This window comes from Acomys russatus, chromosome 18 (assembly GCF_903995435.1).
Source record: "Acomys russatus chromosome 18, mAcoRus1.1, whole genome shotgun sequence".
NCBI lineage: Eukaryota > Metazoa > Chordata > Mammalia > Rodentia > Muridae > Acomys > Acomys russatus.
Genome location: NC_067154.1, coordinates 53,434,340 through 53,451,167, shown reverse-complemented (window position 1 = coordinate 53,451,167; position 16,828 = coordinate 53,434,340).

Here is a 16,828-nt window from a genome sequence, read left to right as displayed (position 1 = left end):
TTTTTATTATCTGCAGAACAATAATAATTTCTTATTGCTTTAATCTCTCAGTACAACAAAATTCATACAGCGAGACTGTACAGAATATGCATGTATGTTTCACATGAATATTTGTTATATTTTGTACAAAGCAGCAGCAATATTCACAAATTATCTTTAACGGCTTTAAAGTAGGATAATAATGCGCAAATCTAGCAGTACGCTAAAACAAATAGCTTCTTAAATCATATATTTGGGGCCTTATTTTGTATTTACTAGCATAGTGTTGGTCTTTTGGTAAGTGAATGCCAGTTATCAGCATGAAATTTAATTTTTCAAATCAATTTAATTACTCAGAAATTGGCCACAGAGTGATTCATATGAGTATCATAATTAAAAATAGCCCAGAAAATCCTAAAGCTTACCAGGAAGTTTAGTTGAAAATTCCTGTTGATTAAGGTATAGGTTTGATTTCACTGTTGAATTTCAATTGAGAAAACTCAATCCTGCATGAAATATTTCACTTTCTAAACTTATAATGCATTACACAATTCATGTACATATAATATATTGCTCCAAAATTATTGGTCACAAAATTATAAATAATATATGACACTGAATAACCATGCACTTTTTATTGTTTTTATTTTTTATAATTTATGCACATTATATCTGGATTGTTACTCCTTGCTTGCATCTTCCCATTCCCACCCTCCCTCTCTTGTTCCAACTATTTTCCTCTTTTAATCCTATGAGGGAGATCCTCCTCTCTTGCCTCAGTCTATCAGGTCTCAGTAGAATAGCATAAATCATCTTCCTCTGTGTCCCCACAAGACTGCTATACCAAAGTGAATTGACCAAATCACAGGTACCAGAGTCCATGTCAGAAGTAGCACTTCCTCCCCTTACCAGGGGATCCATACGGAGAATGAACTGTCCATCAGCTACACCTAAACAGAGATCTAAATTCGATGCATGCATTGTCATTGGTTGGTGCATCCGTTTCTGCAGGTTCCCCTGGGTCCAGATTTGTTGGCTTTAATGTTCTCCTTGTTGAGGTCCGGTCTTGTCTGAGTCCTTCTATGCCCAAATTCTTCCATATGACTCTCAGTACTCTTCCCAGAGTTTGGCTATGAGTCTTAGCATTTTGTTTTGATCCACTGATGGATCTATTTTGGACTAATAACTACTTATAAGTGATTACATACCATGTGTGTCTTTCTGGGTTTCGGTTACCTTACTCAGCATGATCTCATTCTAGTTCCATCCGTTAGCATGCAAATTTCATGATGTCCTTGTTTTTGATAGCTGAGTAATATTCCATTGTGTAAATGCACAACAATTTCTGTGCCCATTCTTTGTTTGAGGGACATCTAGGTTGTTTCCAGATTCTGGCTATTATCAATAAAGCTGCTATGAAGATAGTTGTGCAAATACCCGTGTTGTACTGTGGAGCATCTTTTGGGTATATGCCCAGGAGTTTTGCAGCTGAGTCTTGAGGTAACACTAATCATAGTTTTCTGAGAAATCACCACATTGATTTCCAAAGTGGTTGTACAAGTTTCCACTCTTACCAACAATTGAAGAGCATTCCCCTTCTCCACATCCTTACAAGAATATGCTGTCACTTGAGTTTTTGATCTTAGCCATTTTGACAGGTGTAAAATGGAATCCCAGAGTTGTTTTGGTTGGCATTTCCTTGATAACAAAGGATAGTGACAATTTCTTTAAGTGCTTTTCAGCCGTTTGATATTCCTCTGCTGACAATTCTGTTTAGCTCTATAACCCATTTTTAAAATTGGATTATTTGCTTTATTGGAGTTTAGTTTCTTAAATGTTTTCTATAATTTGGATATTAGCCCTTCATCAGACATAGGGTTGTGAAGAACTTTTCCCATTCTGTAGGCTGTCATTTTGTTCTGTTGACATTATCCTTTCCTATAGAGAAGCTTTTCAGTCTTGCGAGATCTTATTTATAGATGATCTTAGATTATGAGCTGATGGTTCAGGAAGTTGTCTCCTTTACCAATGAGTTCAAGGCTCTTTCCCACTTTTTCTTTTAACAGATTTAGTATGTCTGGGTTTATATTAAGGTCCTTTATCCACTTGGACTTTAGTTTTGTGCAAAGTGAAAACTATGGATCTATTTACATTTTTCTACATGTATATAATTAGTTAGACCAGCACTATTTTTTGAAGATTCAATCTTCTTCTATTGTATGGTTTTAGCTTCTTTGTCAAAAATCATGTCCATAGGTATGTGGACTTATTTCTGTGTCTTTGATTCATTGATCAACCAGCCATTTGCTATGCCAGTGTCATGCAGTTTTTATTACTGTTGCTTTCTAGTACAGCTAGAGATCAGGGATTTAGATTCTTTGGGAAGATCTTATATTGTACAGGATTGTTTTAGCTATTCTCAGTTTTTTGTTTTTCCATATGATCTTCCAAAGTGTGTAAAGTATTGTGTAGGAATTTTGATAGGGATTGGATTAAATCTATTGATTGCTTTTAGTAAGATGACATGGGAAATCTTTCCATCTTTTGATATCTTCTTCAATTTCTTTCTTCAGAGACTTGAAGGTTTTTTTTGTATATACAAATCTTTGACTTGCTTGGTTAGAATTACACCAGGATACTTTATATTATTTTTCGCTATTGTGAAGGGTATATTTTCCCTAATTTTTTTCTGAACTCATTTGCTATATGTATACAGGAGGAATATTAATTTTTTTGAATTAATCTTGTGTCTGGCCACTTTGCTGAAGGTGTTCATCAGCTGTAGGAGTTCTCTGGTATGATTGCTTATATATACTACCATATCATCTGTGAATGGCAATACTTTGACCTCTTTCTTTCCAATGTGGATCCCTTTGATATTCTTTGGTTGTCTTATTGCTTTAGCTAGAACTTCAAGTACTATATTGAAGAGATACAGTGTGCAGCCTTGTCTAGTCCCCGATTTTAGTGGAATTGCTTTGAGTTTCTCTCCATTTAATTAGATGTTGGCTATCTGTTTCTTGCATATAGCCTTCATTAGGTTGATGTCTGTGCCTTGTATCCCTGATCTCTCCAAGACTTTAAATATGAAGGTAATCTGATTTTGTCAAATGCTCTTTGGCATCTAATGAGATGACCTTGTGGTGTTTTTTTCAGTTTCTCTAAATGGTGGATGACATTGATGGATTGTCATATACTGAAAGCCCCCTGCATGCCTAAGATGAAGCCAACTTGGTCTGGCTAGATGATATTTTTGATGTGTTCTTGGATTCGGTTTGTGTAACCTTGAACTTTTCTCCTTTTCCAAACTTACTTCATGTGGTGTTTCTTAATGCTTACTTCCCACCAACCTACCCTAGATAGCAAGAAAAGAAGTTATTGAGAACAGGGGAAGTATATATTTTTTATAGTCAATTCCTTGGAGCAATTCTCCTAGTGGGTCGGTAGGATTTCACCAGACCAGCAATTCCACCAAAGTTGCTGCTGGAACCTGGAACAGAAGCCACAACCCAGAGCAACAGCTGAAGTCCAGAGCCTCAAAGCCTTCACTGGAGGGGTTCTCTGTTGGAGCATCTGAAAGTAGAGTGATGAACAGCCAAACAATACCAAAATGCAAAAAGGCCCTGCCTCCTGTTTTGGGCTTATTTATCTCCCTTCAGAGTGTGTCTTAAGATGTGATTCAGCAAGAAAAAAAACAACAACAACAAAACCAAGCCACTACATGAGGTGTTTCATTGTCTAGTGGATAAATATCATCTGTTCTCTCATACGTCTTTTCCGCATCCCATACTTGGGATCAAAAACAAAAAACAAAAAAACAAGTTTATACCCATTACATATCCCACACTTGGGATCAAAACAAAAACATGTGTACATTTACTCCAGGTTTGCATGTATTTTATTGCATAATTTTGCATCAATGTTCATAGGAATATTGGTCTGAAACTCTCTTTCTTTGTTGGTTCTTTGTGTTGTTAAAGTATCAATGTGACTGTGTTCTTCTAACAATACTTTTGTTGTGTTCCTTCTGTTTCTATCTTGTGGAACAGTTTGAAGAGTATTAGTATTAGCTCTTCTTTGAATGTCTGGTAGAATTCTAAACTGAAACCGTCTTACCCTGGGCTACTTTTGTTTGGTAGAGTTTTGAAGACTGGTATTATTTCCATAGAAGTTATAGGTTTATTTAACTTTTTACCTTATCTTGATTCAACTTTGATAAGTGGAATCTATCCACAAAATTGTTTATTTCAATTTGATTCTCAAATTTTGTAGGATATAAGCTTTTGAAGTAAGACCTAATGGTTCTTTGAATTTCTTCAGTGTCTTTTGTTATGTCTCCATTTTCCTTTCTTATATTTTTATTTGGAGGATGTATTTCTGACTTTTAGTTAGTTTGGCTAAGGGTTTGTCTGTTTGTTGTTTTTCTCAAAGAACCAGCTGTTGCTTTAGTTGATTCTTAGAATTGTTTTCTTTGCTTATATTTATTGATTCCAGCCCTGAGTTTGTGTATTTCCAGCCTTCTACTCCTCTTGGGTGGGTCTGCTTCTTTTTTCTTTCTAGTTGTTTGTATGAGATATTTATAGTCTTTTTATGAAGGTACTCAGTATTATGAAGTTTCCTCTTACCACTGCTTTCACTCTGTCCCATAAATTTGGGTATATTTATCTTCATTTTCATTGAATTTCAGAAAGTCCCTACTGTCTTTCTTTATTACTACACTGACCCAGTTGTTACTGTGTAGAAAGTTGTTCCGTTTTCATGTGTATATAGGATTTTTGTTCTTTCTGTTGCTGTTGAGGTCCTGCTTTAGCCCATCGATGTCTGATAGGATCCAAGATATTATTTTGATCTTCTGTATCTGTTTAAGCTTGCTTTGTGACCTACTATATTGTCAATTTTGGGGAAGGTTCTGTTTGATGCTGAGAAGAAAGTATAATCTTTTCTGTTTGGGTGAAAAGATCTGTAGATATCTGTTAAGTCCATTTGAATCATGACATCTGTTAGTGTCATTAATTCTCAGTTTAGTTTCTGTTTCGTTGACCTGCCTTTTGGTGAAAGTGGGGTGTGTTGAAATCTCCCACTATTAATGTGTGGGCATTAATGTGTGGTTTAAGCTTTATTAATGTTTCTTTTAGAAATGCAGATGCCCTTGTATTTTGGGCATATATGTTAATATCATCTTGATTGAATTTTATTTTAATGTGTATCCTGTCTCCTCTTTTTTGTTTAATTTTGGTTGAAAGCCTATTTCACTATATATTGGAATGCTACTCCAGCTTGATTCTTGTGTCTACTTACTTGGAAACCCTTCCTTCAGCTGGTTACTCTCAGGTAATGTCCATCCTTGTGTCTTAGGTGTATTCTTTTTTTTTTTTTCCTTTTTATTTTATTTTATTAATTTATTCTTGTTACATCTCAATGGTTATCCCATCCCTTGTATCCTCCCATTCCTCCCCCCCCCTATTTTCCCATTATTCCCCTCCCCTATGACTGTTCCTGAGGGGGATTACCTCCCCCTATATATTCTCATAGGGTATCAAGTCTCTTCTTGGCTACCTGCTGTCCTTCCTCTGAGTGCCACCAGGTCTCCCCCTCCAGGGGACATGGTCAAATATGAGGCACCATAGTACGTGAGAAAGTCATATCACACTCTAAGCCTTCACTTACCAGGAAACTGGGACAGAGGGGAAGGCATCCTATTGGGACTCTAAATGAGAGACGCATGGGAGAATAGCAAAATAAAAGGATACAGAGGGTCCTAGAAATCTACAAGTAGAACAATATGATAGGCAGATTTGGGCCCAGGGGTCCCGCTCAAACTAAGGCACCAGCCAAAGACAATACAGGAGGTAAACTTTAAACCCCTTCCCAGATCTAGCCAATGGTCAGAATATTCTCCACAGTTGAGTGGAGAGGTGTATTCTTTTTTTGCAGCAGAATGCTTGGTCCAGTTTATGCATCCTTTCTGGTAGTCGTTGTCTTTTTATAGCAGAGTTAAGTTCATTGATGATGAGAGAGATTAATGTACAATGACTGTTAGATCCTTTTATTATGATGTTGGTTGCAGTAATGTGTTTTTGTGCTTTTCTAATTTTTGTTTTGATGAGGTAAAGTTATCTATTTTGTGTGTTTTCTTGGGTGTACTTAGCCTCCATGGGTTTGAGTTTTCCTATTAGTATCTTCTGTAGGGTTGAATTTGTTGATAGGTACTATTTAAATTTGTTGTGACATGGAATATCTTGTTTTCTTCATCTATGGTTATTGAAAGTTTTGTTAGGTATAAAAGTATGACCTAGAATGTAGTGGAAGTAAAAATGTTTTTGGTTTGATCCCAAGTACAGGATGCAAAACAGACTTGTGAAAGGACAGGTCATATTTATCCACTAGAAGAAGCACCTCTTTTGGGGGCTTTGTCTTTACCAGTTGATAAATATCCTAGTAGGACCCTGATAGGAGATATTATATGAACCCAAAACAAGCGTCTGAGTCCTTTGGGCCCATCAAGCCACTTTGAGACCTCCTAGAGAGAATCACTCCAGAGAAGGCTTTATGATTACTGGGTTCCTGCTATTGCTCCTGGTTCTGTTTAATGTGTTTTCAGTCACCTTTCTGTATTACTGGTTTGCTGTTTAATGTGTCTGCTGGAATTCTGTCAACCAGAAAGAGGGAAATTGCTGCCAGGAATTGAGACTCAGAAGGTCTACTTCTTCTGTTGCCACTAACATCTTTTCTCTCCTACCTAGAATAGGTGGGTTAGAAGGGAGGTATAAGCATTAACAAATCCTAAATAAATTAGGTTTGAAAAAGTTAGAAGCCTATACTGGCATCTGTGGTCTCTTAGGGTTTGAAAGACTTCTGGCCAGGCGCTTCTGGCTTTTATGCTTTCTGCTGAAAATTCACTTGTAATTCTGATAGTTTTGTCATTGCATGTTACTTGGCCTTTTCCCCTTCCTGCTTTTAATATTTTTTCTTTGTTCTATGAGTTTAGTGTTATGATTATTATGTGTCAGGAGGATTTTCTTTTCTTGTCTAATCTATTTGTTGTTCTGTAGGCCTCTTCTATGTTTGTACGGATCTTTTTCTTTAAATTCGGGAAGTTTTCTTCTATGATTTTTGTAAAGGTATTTTCTGGGCCTTGGAGCTAGGAATCTTCTATTTCCTTAATTCCTATTATTCTTAGGTTTCATCTTTTCATGGTGTCCTTGATTTCTTGGATGTTTTGGGACAGGAAATTTTTAGATTTAACATTTTCTTGATGATTGCATCAAATTCTTCCATTGTATTTTGTACACCTGAGATTTGTTCCTCCATGTCTTGTATTCTGTTAGTGATACTTACCTCTGTAATTCCTGTTTTCATCTCTAAGTTTCCAGGAATTCCTCAGTTTGTATTTTCTTTACTGCTTCCATTTCCGTCTTCAGATATCAATTTGTTATTGATTTCCTTCATCTGACTGCCTGTATTTTCCTCAATTTCATCCAGTGATTTGTTCGTTTCTTCTATATAGGCCTCCCTAATAGCCTCTCTAAAGGATCTCAATCTGTTTACCTATATCTTCTTAAATTTTTTATGGATTTTATTAGTTTCCTCCAGGATAATCTTCATAAGTATAGATTTGAGCCATTTTCTTGTGTATCAGTTGTGTTAGAGTGTCCAGGGCTGATTGCTTTGGAACAACTGGTTTCTGGAGATGCCATATTGCTTTGGCTTTAGTTGTTTGTGTTTCTTAGCTGAGCTTTAGCTATATGAATATCTGTGGCATTTGGTGGTAGTTTCTGGTGCCCTTCATTAACTGTTGAGAGAAGATGGTAGGTGAGTGGCTACATGCTGAGACCCTGTGCCTGTGGGGACCAGCCAGGTGATCTGATGTCAGATCCACTTTTGTTCCATACCATAGGGCCTCTTTTTGTCTGGGAGACTCAGACACTGGTGTTTTGTAGGCCACAATTCAGTCTGAGACATTAAGTGCAGTGTCCTGTGTTTCAGCAGGTTGCTAGAAGCTAGAGATGCTAAATAATAATGTTAATTTTGTATTATTTTGTTTCATTAAATTATTTATTTTAATTTTTAATTTTTAATTTCTTCAATTTACATTCCAATTGCAGCTGATCTCTTTCTCAATTCCTGCTCTTTCCCTAGTCCTTAGAAATGGGGAGCCCTCCTACCCTGAGTCTTATGGGAGAGTAGGGGGAAAGAAGGACCTGGAAGGGACAGAAGCACCACAAACAGACCAATGAAGCCAAAAAATCTGGGCTGGGGTTGGGGGTGAAGGAGCTGCAGAGACTGAAGCACCAGGCAAAGTCCATTCGTGGTGAGGACTTAGATTCCCTGCTCATTTGCATCCAATAGGCTGCACAGTCTCCTAGTGAGTCCATAGTATAGAGAGTAAGGACTACCTCTGACATGAACTCTGGGGCCCACTCATTATTGTTTTTTAAATTAATTTTTAAAATATTGTATACACATTACATCTGGTTGTTCCCCCTTGCTTGTATTCTCCCATTTCTTCCCTCCCTCCCTCTTCCTCTCTATTCCCCTCCCCTAGTCCTCTGACAGGGCAAGCCCTCCTGACCCTAGCCTATCAGGTTTCATTAGGATAGACTGCATCCCCTTCTTCTGTGGCCCAGCAAGGCCACTCCACCACAATCAATCAGGACCCAGGGGGTCCTGCAGAGACTGATGTACCAACCAAGGACAGTGTACTCAGAGAACCTAGACCTTTGTACAGAAGTAGCTGATGGACAGCACATTCTCCATGTGGACCCCCTAGTAACAGGAGTTGGGACCATGTCTGACATCGACTTTGGTGACCATGCGAAATTATTTTTATCAGTAATAAAAAACATAGAAAGGTGATATCACAAAATATCTGATATCTAATCCCTTCTTGGATCTTCAACTTAAATTATAAATACAAGTGTTTTTCTCTCAGTCTTTTCAATCTCTTGATCATAGGTATCTTTTTTGTATTGATTTTTAATGAATACATTTTTATAAGTAGACGTGTATCCGAATGCTAAAATTATTAAAATTTAATTTGGAAAAATAGAAGTTCTTAAAATAGCATATTTTTAAAACTTTTTAAAATATTGTTTACATGTTAGCCTTTTGTTTACATTTCATTATAGCATGTATAAACTATGTAGAAATTTTTGCAGTTGCTAGGCAGATGAGCTTACATACCCTAGGAAAAAAATATCAATTTCTCTATAATGCACTACACAGAGTATTTTTAAACAATTGCACATATACAGACACAATAAATAAATTCACTAGAAGAATGGAACATAAAGATTGCTTTTCTGGTGATTTCCCCATGAGGCTTTTGATGCTTAGGTTCTATTTCTGTAACTTCAGAAGAAAATATATGGATGAAACTATTTCATCAGCAGTCACCTCTTCCTCTCAGCCCATGGCGCAAAAGCACACCAGACTTCACCAAGCAGCCTGTATCTTTCACATGATTCAGTACATCTTTAAGTTGCTTGAGTTTTTTTTATCTCTGTGGTATTCAGTATATTTTGGTATCCTTATTTGATTAGGGACTATATTAAGCATAATTCTTTTTATTAAACAAATTCAAATACATTAACATCATCCACTGTTCTACTAAAGGTACTATTGTTATGGTGAAATGCCATGACTAAAAGGAAGTTTGGAAGGAAAGGTCTTATTTGGCTTACACTTCCATAATTTAGTCCATTACTAATAAAGTCAGGACAGCCTGATTTCATAGAGAAGGCAAGGGATGGCACAACCCACAGTGGGCTGGGCCCTCTCCCATCAGTCATTAAGAAAAATTCCCACAGTGTTGCCCATAGCCAGACATAAAGGACACAGTTTCTAATTTCAAAATACCTACTTTCAGACGAGTCTAGCTTCTGTCAAAGTGAGGTAAAACTAAGCACCATATACATTCCTCTCTTTAAAATTCAACTTTCAATCTCTTACATATTTTACCTGTTTTTTAAAATGTGGCTATATTTTTATTTTACATGTGTCTTATATATTTAAGATCATCATAGCATAGCTATATACTAATCAACCATAATAATATGGCTTAATGAAAGAAGCCCTTATATAAGAAGCTGATGTTTCCATAAGAGACAGGGACTGTTTCTGCTCAGGAAACTTATACCCACTAAGGTACTTTTTCTCACACTAGAAGAATTACGCAAGTGTACTGCCCAGCTGTTGAAAATGGAACGTGAAGTGTGATCATTGCAGGGAACACAGATGACCATCCTAAGGGGGTCTAGGTATTTAGTAGGAGTATGAACATGCTGCTTGCAGTATCTTCTTCTGTCCTCAATAGCATGGCATTATTTATTTATTTATTATTTTTTGTCTAACCAGAAAATAATTTTAAAGTAGAAGTTAAACTAATATAACAACATCACATAAACTTGAAAATATCTTTATGAACAAGGCTAATTTTTTTTTCACTCTAAATGCCAAACTCCCTTTCTGAAACATCATCTTATTTGCAGGTTAACACTAGGTTTTGGTGTAGCATCTCTGAACTGAAAGATGATTTGTCACCACCTATCTTATTTATTGAATGTCCTTGAAAATGTACACATGCACTTAGAACTTAGATTCTCAGATCTTTAAAAAAAATCTTGAACATAAAATGAAGAAGTCAGAGAGCTTTCAAGAATTGATTTTTTTAAACTTCAGTCCAAACGGAGGTTATGCTAGCCACTAAATAACTGAACTGATTTAGTTGGGTCCTTTGGGGAAAGAAAACTATAAACTCATAGGAAGTGAATCTTGAGCAAGTTTCACCTGCTGTCACTGGTTTTCCTTCAAAAACTAAACATAATTTACATGTACAAAAAAATTTGAAAGTGTAGAAAACAACTCATTTTACAGCACATTTCTCTTCTTGAAGTATATCAGAATAAAAAGAATAGTTATGTTTGCATGTGGCCAGCTCTACATGTGTAAGTCAGCCTGAATGCACAAATGCATACATACTACACTCATGCTAATAAAACAATGATCTCAAGGGCCAGTCCACATTTTTAAAATTTTGAGTCAGAGTCTTTCATTGGTCTCTAACTCTACAAATATATTTGTTTGGCATGGTGGCCAGTGAGCTCCAGGAATCTGTGTTTGTCTATTTATTTATTTATGAAAGTAGCACATAAACTATGAGATACTATTATAATATTGTTAAACATAATATGCTTTAGAAAATTCTCTTTATGTAACATTTCCCTTCCACTGTAATCCTTTCCCCCTATATCTTCGATCTGCTTTCTCTCTACTTTCATGTTACATGTGTCTTTTGGTTGTTCTATGCCTTTCCTCAGTATTTAATTTTACTCAGGCTCTCCTCTCTAGTTGGGTTGAAAAGCTTTACACATATTTCCAACAGTCTATGTTAATATATATATATATATATATATATTATGTATTACATTACAAGTATATGTTATAAGCAAAGATCCACTCTAAAAGATAAGATCCCACTGCAAACTTTATTCCTGCCAATTCTCCTTGCACACAGCCAGTAAGCTGAACTACACCACACACCCTGGCTTGCACTTTCCAGTCAACAACTCTGCCTGTTTTTAAGAGGTCACAGTGGCACTTGAGACTGCAGGTCATTTTCTGTGTAGTTTTGCTCTAAATGACATGCTCACTGTTGAGAGTGTGGTGCTCCAATCTCCCACTAATATATGGGGTTTGAAGTGTGACTTAAGGTTTAGAAATGTTTCTTTTACAACTGTGGATGCCCTTGTATTTGGGGAATAAATGTTCAGACATCTTGGTGGATTTTTCCTTTCATGAGTAAGAAACATCTTTTCTCATATATTTTGATTAATTTTGGTTGGAAATATATGCTATTAGGTAATAGAATAGCTACATCAACACCTTTTTTGGGTCCCCATTGCTTGGTAAATCTTTTTTCCAACACTTTACTCTGATACACCTGGAAAAACTCATGAAACTGTACAACTCTATACTCAATGACCAATGGATCAAAAAGAAATAAAGAAAGAAATTAAAGATTTTCAAGAATTCAATGAACATTAATGCACAATATAGTCCAACTTATGGGACACAATGAGAGCAGTGCTAAGAAGACATAAAACTAGTTCATAAAGGAATTAGTGAAATCTTGTACTAGAAATATAACACCATATCTGAAAGCTCTCAAACAAAAGGAAGAACTCAAAAGGAGTAGACAGTGGGAAATAGCTAAACTCAATACTGAAATTAATAAATTAGAAACAAAGAGAAAACTACACATAAGCAAGGAAATCAAGAGTTGGTTCTTTGAGAATATTAACAAGATAGAAAAACAAATTTATCTAAAAAGAGTATCCCAATTAACAAAATCAGAAATTCTCTAGAATTTAACTTCTGATTTGTTCTCATTGCTACATGGGAAATCCACCTGACATCCATATTAATATTCAAGATATGTTTCATTATTGGTTTATTTGGTCATTTTGATAAAATGTCTTCTTTGTGAATGCTCTTATTTGTTGGTCACTATATCTTTTTATGATACAGACCTTGTGTGGCTCACTCAGAAAGACATGGTTTATAATGCATACTCTAGACCAATGTGTGAGCTAGGTTTTTGTTTTTTGTTTTTGTTGTTGTTTTTTTTTTTTTTTTTTTTTTTTTTTTTTTTTTGTAGTCCTTTCTCTTGACCCCTTTGTACTCTTCTCTATTCTAAAAGGAATCAATAAGCATAAATGCAGAAGAAATGCTGCAATCTTTCCTTGCATACAATGCAAATAAAAACAACAAATAACAACTGAAATACATTTTCTCTTTACACTAAAAAATATTTCCTATTGTTCTCATTGGATGTCTCTAGTACTGTATTTGAAACTTCCAGTCATGAACATTTTATACAAAGATATTATATTTTCTATTTGTATTTCCTATATTGGCAACAATTAATTCCAAATCCTATATTAAGTATATACTGTGTCTCTCACATAAAAAATGCTTAATGTCTTTCATATTGGTGGTCATCCTTGGGCTCTTGGTTTATTCTCTGCTTCTACAGATTGATGAATTGGCTAATTAGCTCCAAAGTACCATGTCAAAAATTCAGTTCTGCTAAAAGCTGATAATGTCTGAACAGGAATAAGTGCTTGTCTACAGCATGTTTCTGTAAAAGCAAAGTGCCTTGCACAATCTTCTCATTAAAAATGGAAGAAAAAAAAAATCCCCAACAAGAGCTCCTAGTGGAAGTGTGAGTTCCATGGGCCACAGTGGCTCTGATCTTGTCAGCATGGACCAGCAAGCCCCAGATTCCAATTTAAATTGTAATCGAAGAAATGAAGATTGGATCCCTCTTTATAAAGTTTTGTGTTGGCCTAATGAAAAGAATTTCTTTGTAAAAGAAATTTTACTACTATTTTCTTTCAAGTCAAGAAAGTGGTTTTGTTTTTTGTTTGTTGTTTGTTTTTGTTGTTTGGCAACAATTCTGCAAAAATGTAGGTCTTAACAAAAACACTCCAGGTTGGTTGAGAAGATGGTGTGCTGCACAGGCCAGTAGTAGTTCAATCACATCTGCTTTGCTATGTGTCTGTGAGGTTAATCAATACTTTTTAGAAGCTCAAAGTTCATACTTATTTTGCAGACACATGAAACCCACCTGAGCCAGAAGTGCTGAGTTACATTTTGCCTTCAGTAAATTTACATTCTTCATGGATTGAGAGAAAAGTGACAAGCGTGAACCCTACTATTTAGCTTGCACATGAAGACTCAAATGAAAATGTGTCTATTTTGTGAGAAAAGCTTTAGAAAATTAGAATTCTTTTCCATGACTGGCAAAATAACTACCACTGAAAATTTGTATTTTTAAATGAAAATTGAAGGACAAATATATCTCCATAGATTATGGATTAAGTGGGTAGTAACTGATCAAAATAACAAAGGAAAGTCAATTAAGGAAGAAATGCTGCCATTTCTTACAGTCATGATAATTCATTTTTTAGTGAATGGAATAGAGACTTTGGTCTGAAAAAGCTACAGCATTGAGCCTATCTAATCTGTCCATTTTATTATTTAAGCTATAGTTGAAGGGATGCCACAGAAAATATCACAGAAATATAATGTTATTACATAAGGAATATCATATGCTAGAGTAGTGGATCCTATCATGCACAGTAGTACGACACTTTGAGTTATGTGTACACTCAGTTTAAAAGGAAACACTGTTGAATTCAGATTAAATTCTTCCTGGAAATAGTCAAAGACTGGAACAGAATTAGTGCTGTCTCATACATACTAGGAGGAGGTGTAAAGGATACTGTTAAAAGCAGACTTTATGGGAGCGAGAGAGATGGTTGTAGAGGTAAACACCCAAGAGATCCTTCCTGAGGACACTGACTCAATTCTATCCCCCACATGGCAGCCCACAACCATCTGTAACTCCAGTTCCAGGATCTCTAATTCCACTCTGACTTTTTAGGTCATCGCATTTTTTTTTGGTAGATAGGCGCACGCCTCTCTCTCTCTATCTGTGTGTGTGTGTGTGTGTGTGTGTGTGTTTGTGTGTGTGTATGTGTGTGTCTGTATCCCCCAAAGACATGAAATGAAATACTGTTTAACGGAAGATTTACAAGGAGGTGGAGAGATGGCTCTAACAATTTCCCATCTTTTTTCAGTTTCATCAGTGATATTATCAAAATAACTTGGAAACAGTTACAGTGCTTTGCATTAAATAATATAAAATGATAGCACTATATCATTTTGCCAAATCTCTTCCTTTGAAATAACTAAGTAAGTGTCATATCAGATAATAAAGTACATAGAGTCAATTGTATAGCTGTTTATTATGCAAGCTACTCTCTTCATTTAAAATGAGACAACACTATTTTCATAGACACAACAGCATTTTTTTTTTTATCCTAGGTTATTAGTTTCAAGTAGAAGCACTATGACATATTTCTGGATGGGATTACAGATTTATATGCTAAGATGCCATTGCTTTCACATTTAATATCTTTCAGAAGGATGAGACAAAGCCTGCCTTACACTTTCTGCTCCTCCATCTTTCCTCCTACCTTCCTTCTCTCTTCTCTTCCCTTCTATCTGTTGTAGTTTTTAAATTATTTCCTCCAGTGCTGAATTTAGAATACCTCACCAAAGATCACCAGGTATCAAATTCCAGCAACAGCTTCACCTGGAGCTACAGAGTATTTTCCCATAGAGGCACATATCAGTGAATAAAAGGTAATGCCTGGAAATATTGATTTTTTTCTGACAGATTTATTATCAGATGACAGTGAGCTTCAACAAATGAGATTTTTTATCTTGAACATCATTTTGGAAGAATTGACAAGGTACTTGTCCAGTTAGCCAAGGAATGTTGGATCTCCTTGTCCTGAGTAATGCAGGAATACACTCTAGACTTAGGAGTCTTGAACTCATGAATTGCCAATGGAAAGCTGATCAAGTCACCCCTAGAGTACTTTTCCTGTCTCATCAGGCACATAAGAGACAGGTTGCCTTTCCTGTCTTGTATCTTCTGTTTCTTTATGTGACTAGGATACACAATGTGTTTTGTCAAAATATTTACCAATTGCTGTCTTTCACAACAGAATAATGAGGCAAAATTTAAATGGGACAGGCTTGCCCACTGCATCTGTCTAATTCTGATACACTAGTAGTGAGTACTAAGCCATATGTCAGTTTCCAAATTTTCTCATCACCAACCTCCTCTATTCTATTACAACTTGTAGATGGAAAGATTTCCCATTTTTTAAATATTATAATCATAATACTAGATATTATACAGTTTAATTTATGAACAGTATATTTATTTTCTTTAAGAATAGCATGAAGTTGTTACAGAGATGATATTGCTCATTCTCTTCAGGTATTTGAGAAAATCTAAGTCCCTAGCAGCTCATAAGCTCAGAATAAATCAACTTCCATAAAATATATTATAATTAAATTCCCCTAATATCTCTCATTTTCAATCTTTTTCATTTTTATTAATATTTCTATTTTCTTTTGTCATGGTCCTATCATTATTGTTGTTGTTGTTATATGGGTAATAAATAAGTAGTTTTATCTACTATAAAATAAAACAAATTGATAGCAACAATTAAAAAAAAACAAATAAAATGAACTTGACAAATATCTTTAAGGACTCAACCAAATTTCTAGACTTCTCTTTGGTCTCAAGCTATAAAACACCTGTAGGCTTCTTGAAACATTCTCTTTACATTTTCTGCTCACAGTGAAAAGAACATTAACTTCAGTCAATGATTCTGCAAAGCAAAAATCACAACAAACCAACTACTCCTCTTTCTGATTTTACCAATGGCTAACAGAGGAATCATCTTAGAACTACTAATGTACTGCTTCATGACTGAATTCTTCAATGACTCAGATGAAAAATGCATATATTATGTATATACTTGCCTTGCATAATCTACAAATACAAAAAAATATGGGGAATACCTTTTTAGTAAGTTACACTAAAATTTGATGTGATAAATATCTTTTTCCATTATAAAACTTTACTCTGTGGTTAAAAGTTGTGTATCATGGCAAATTGCTAGTCCTGAACTCCACCTTAATGGAATTCAAAACAACAAAATAAATATCTTCTTACTGTGCATTTTTTGGGGAATATTCTGTACTCTGACACCAAGTAAAATTAGCAAGCTCACGCTGTAGATGTTCACCCTAGATTTTTTTCCAAATTAACATTTATTTCTGCTTTCTTTAACCCTATATGTCACTTGCATATTCTATTATGTTTTTAGTTCTGTCTTGCTGTGTAACAGAATTTAAGATAGTTTGCACAGGATTCCAAACTTCAGAATTTGAATCTAAAATCACCAAACGTGAAATATGC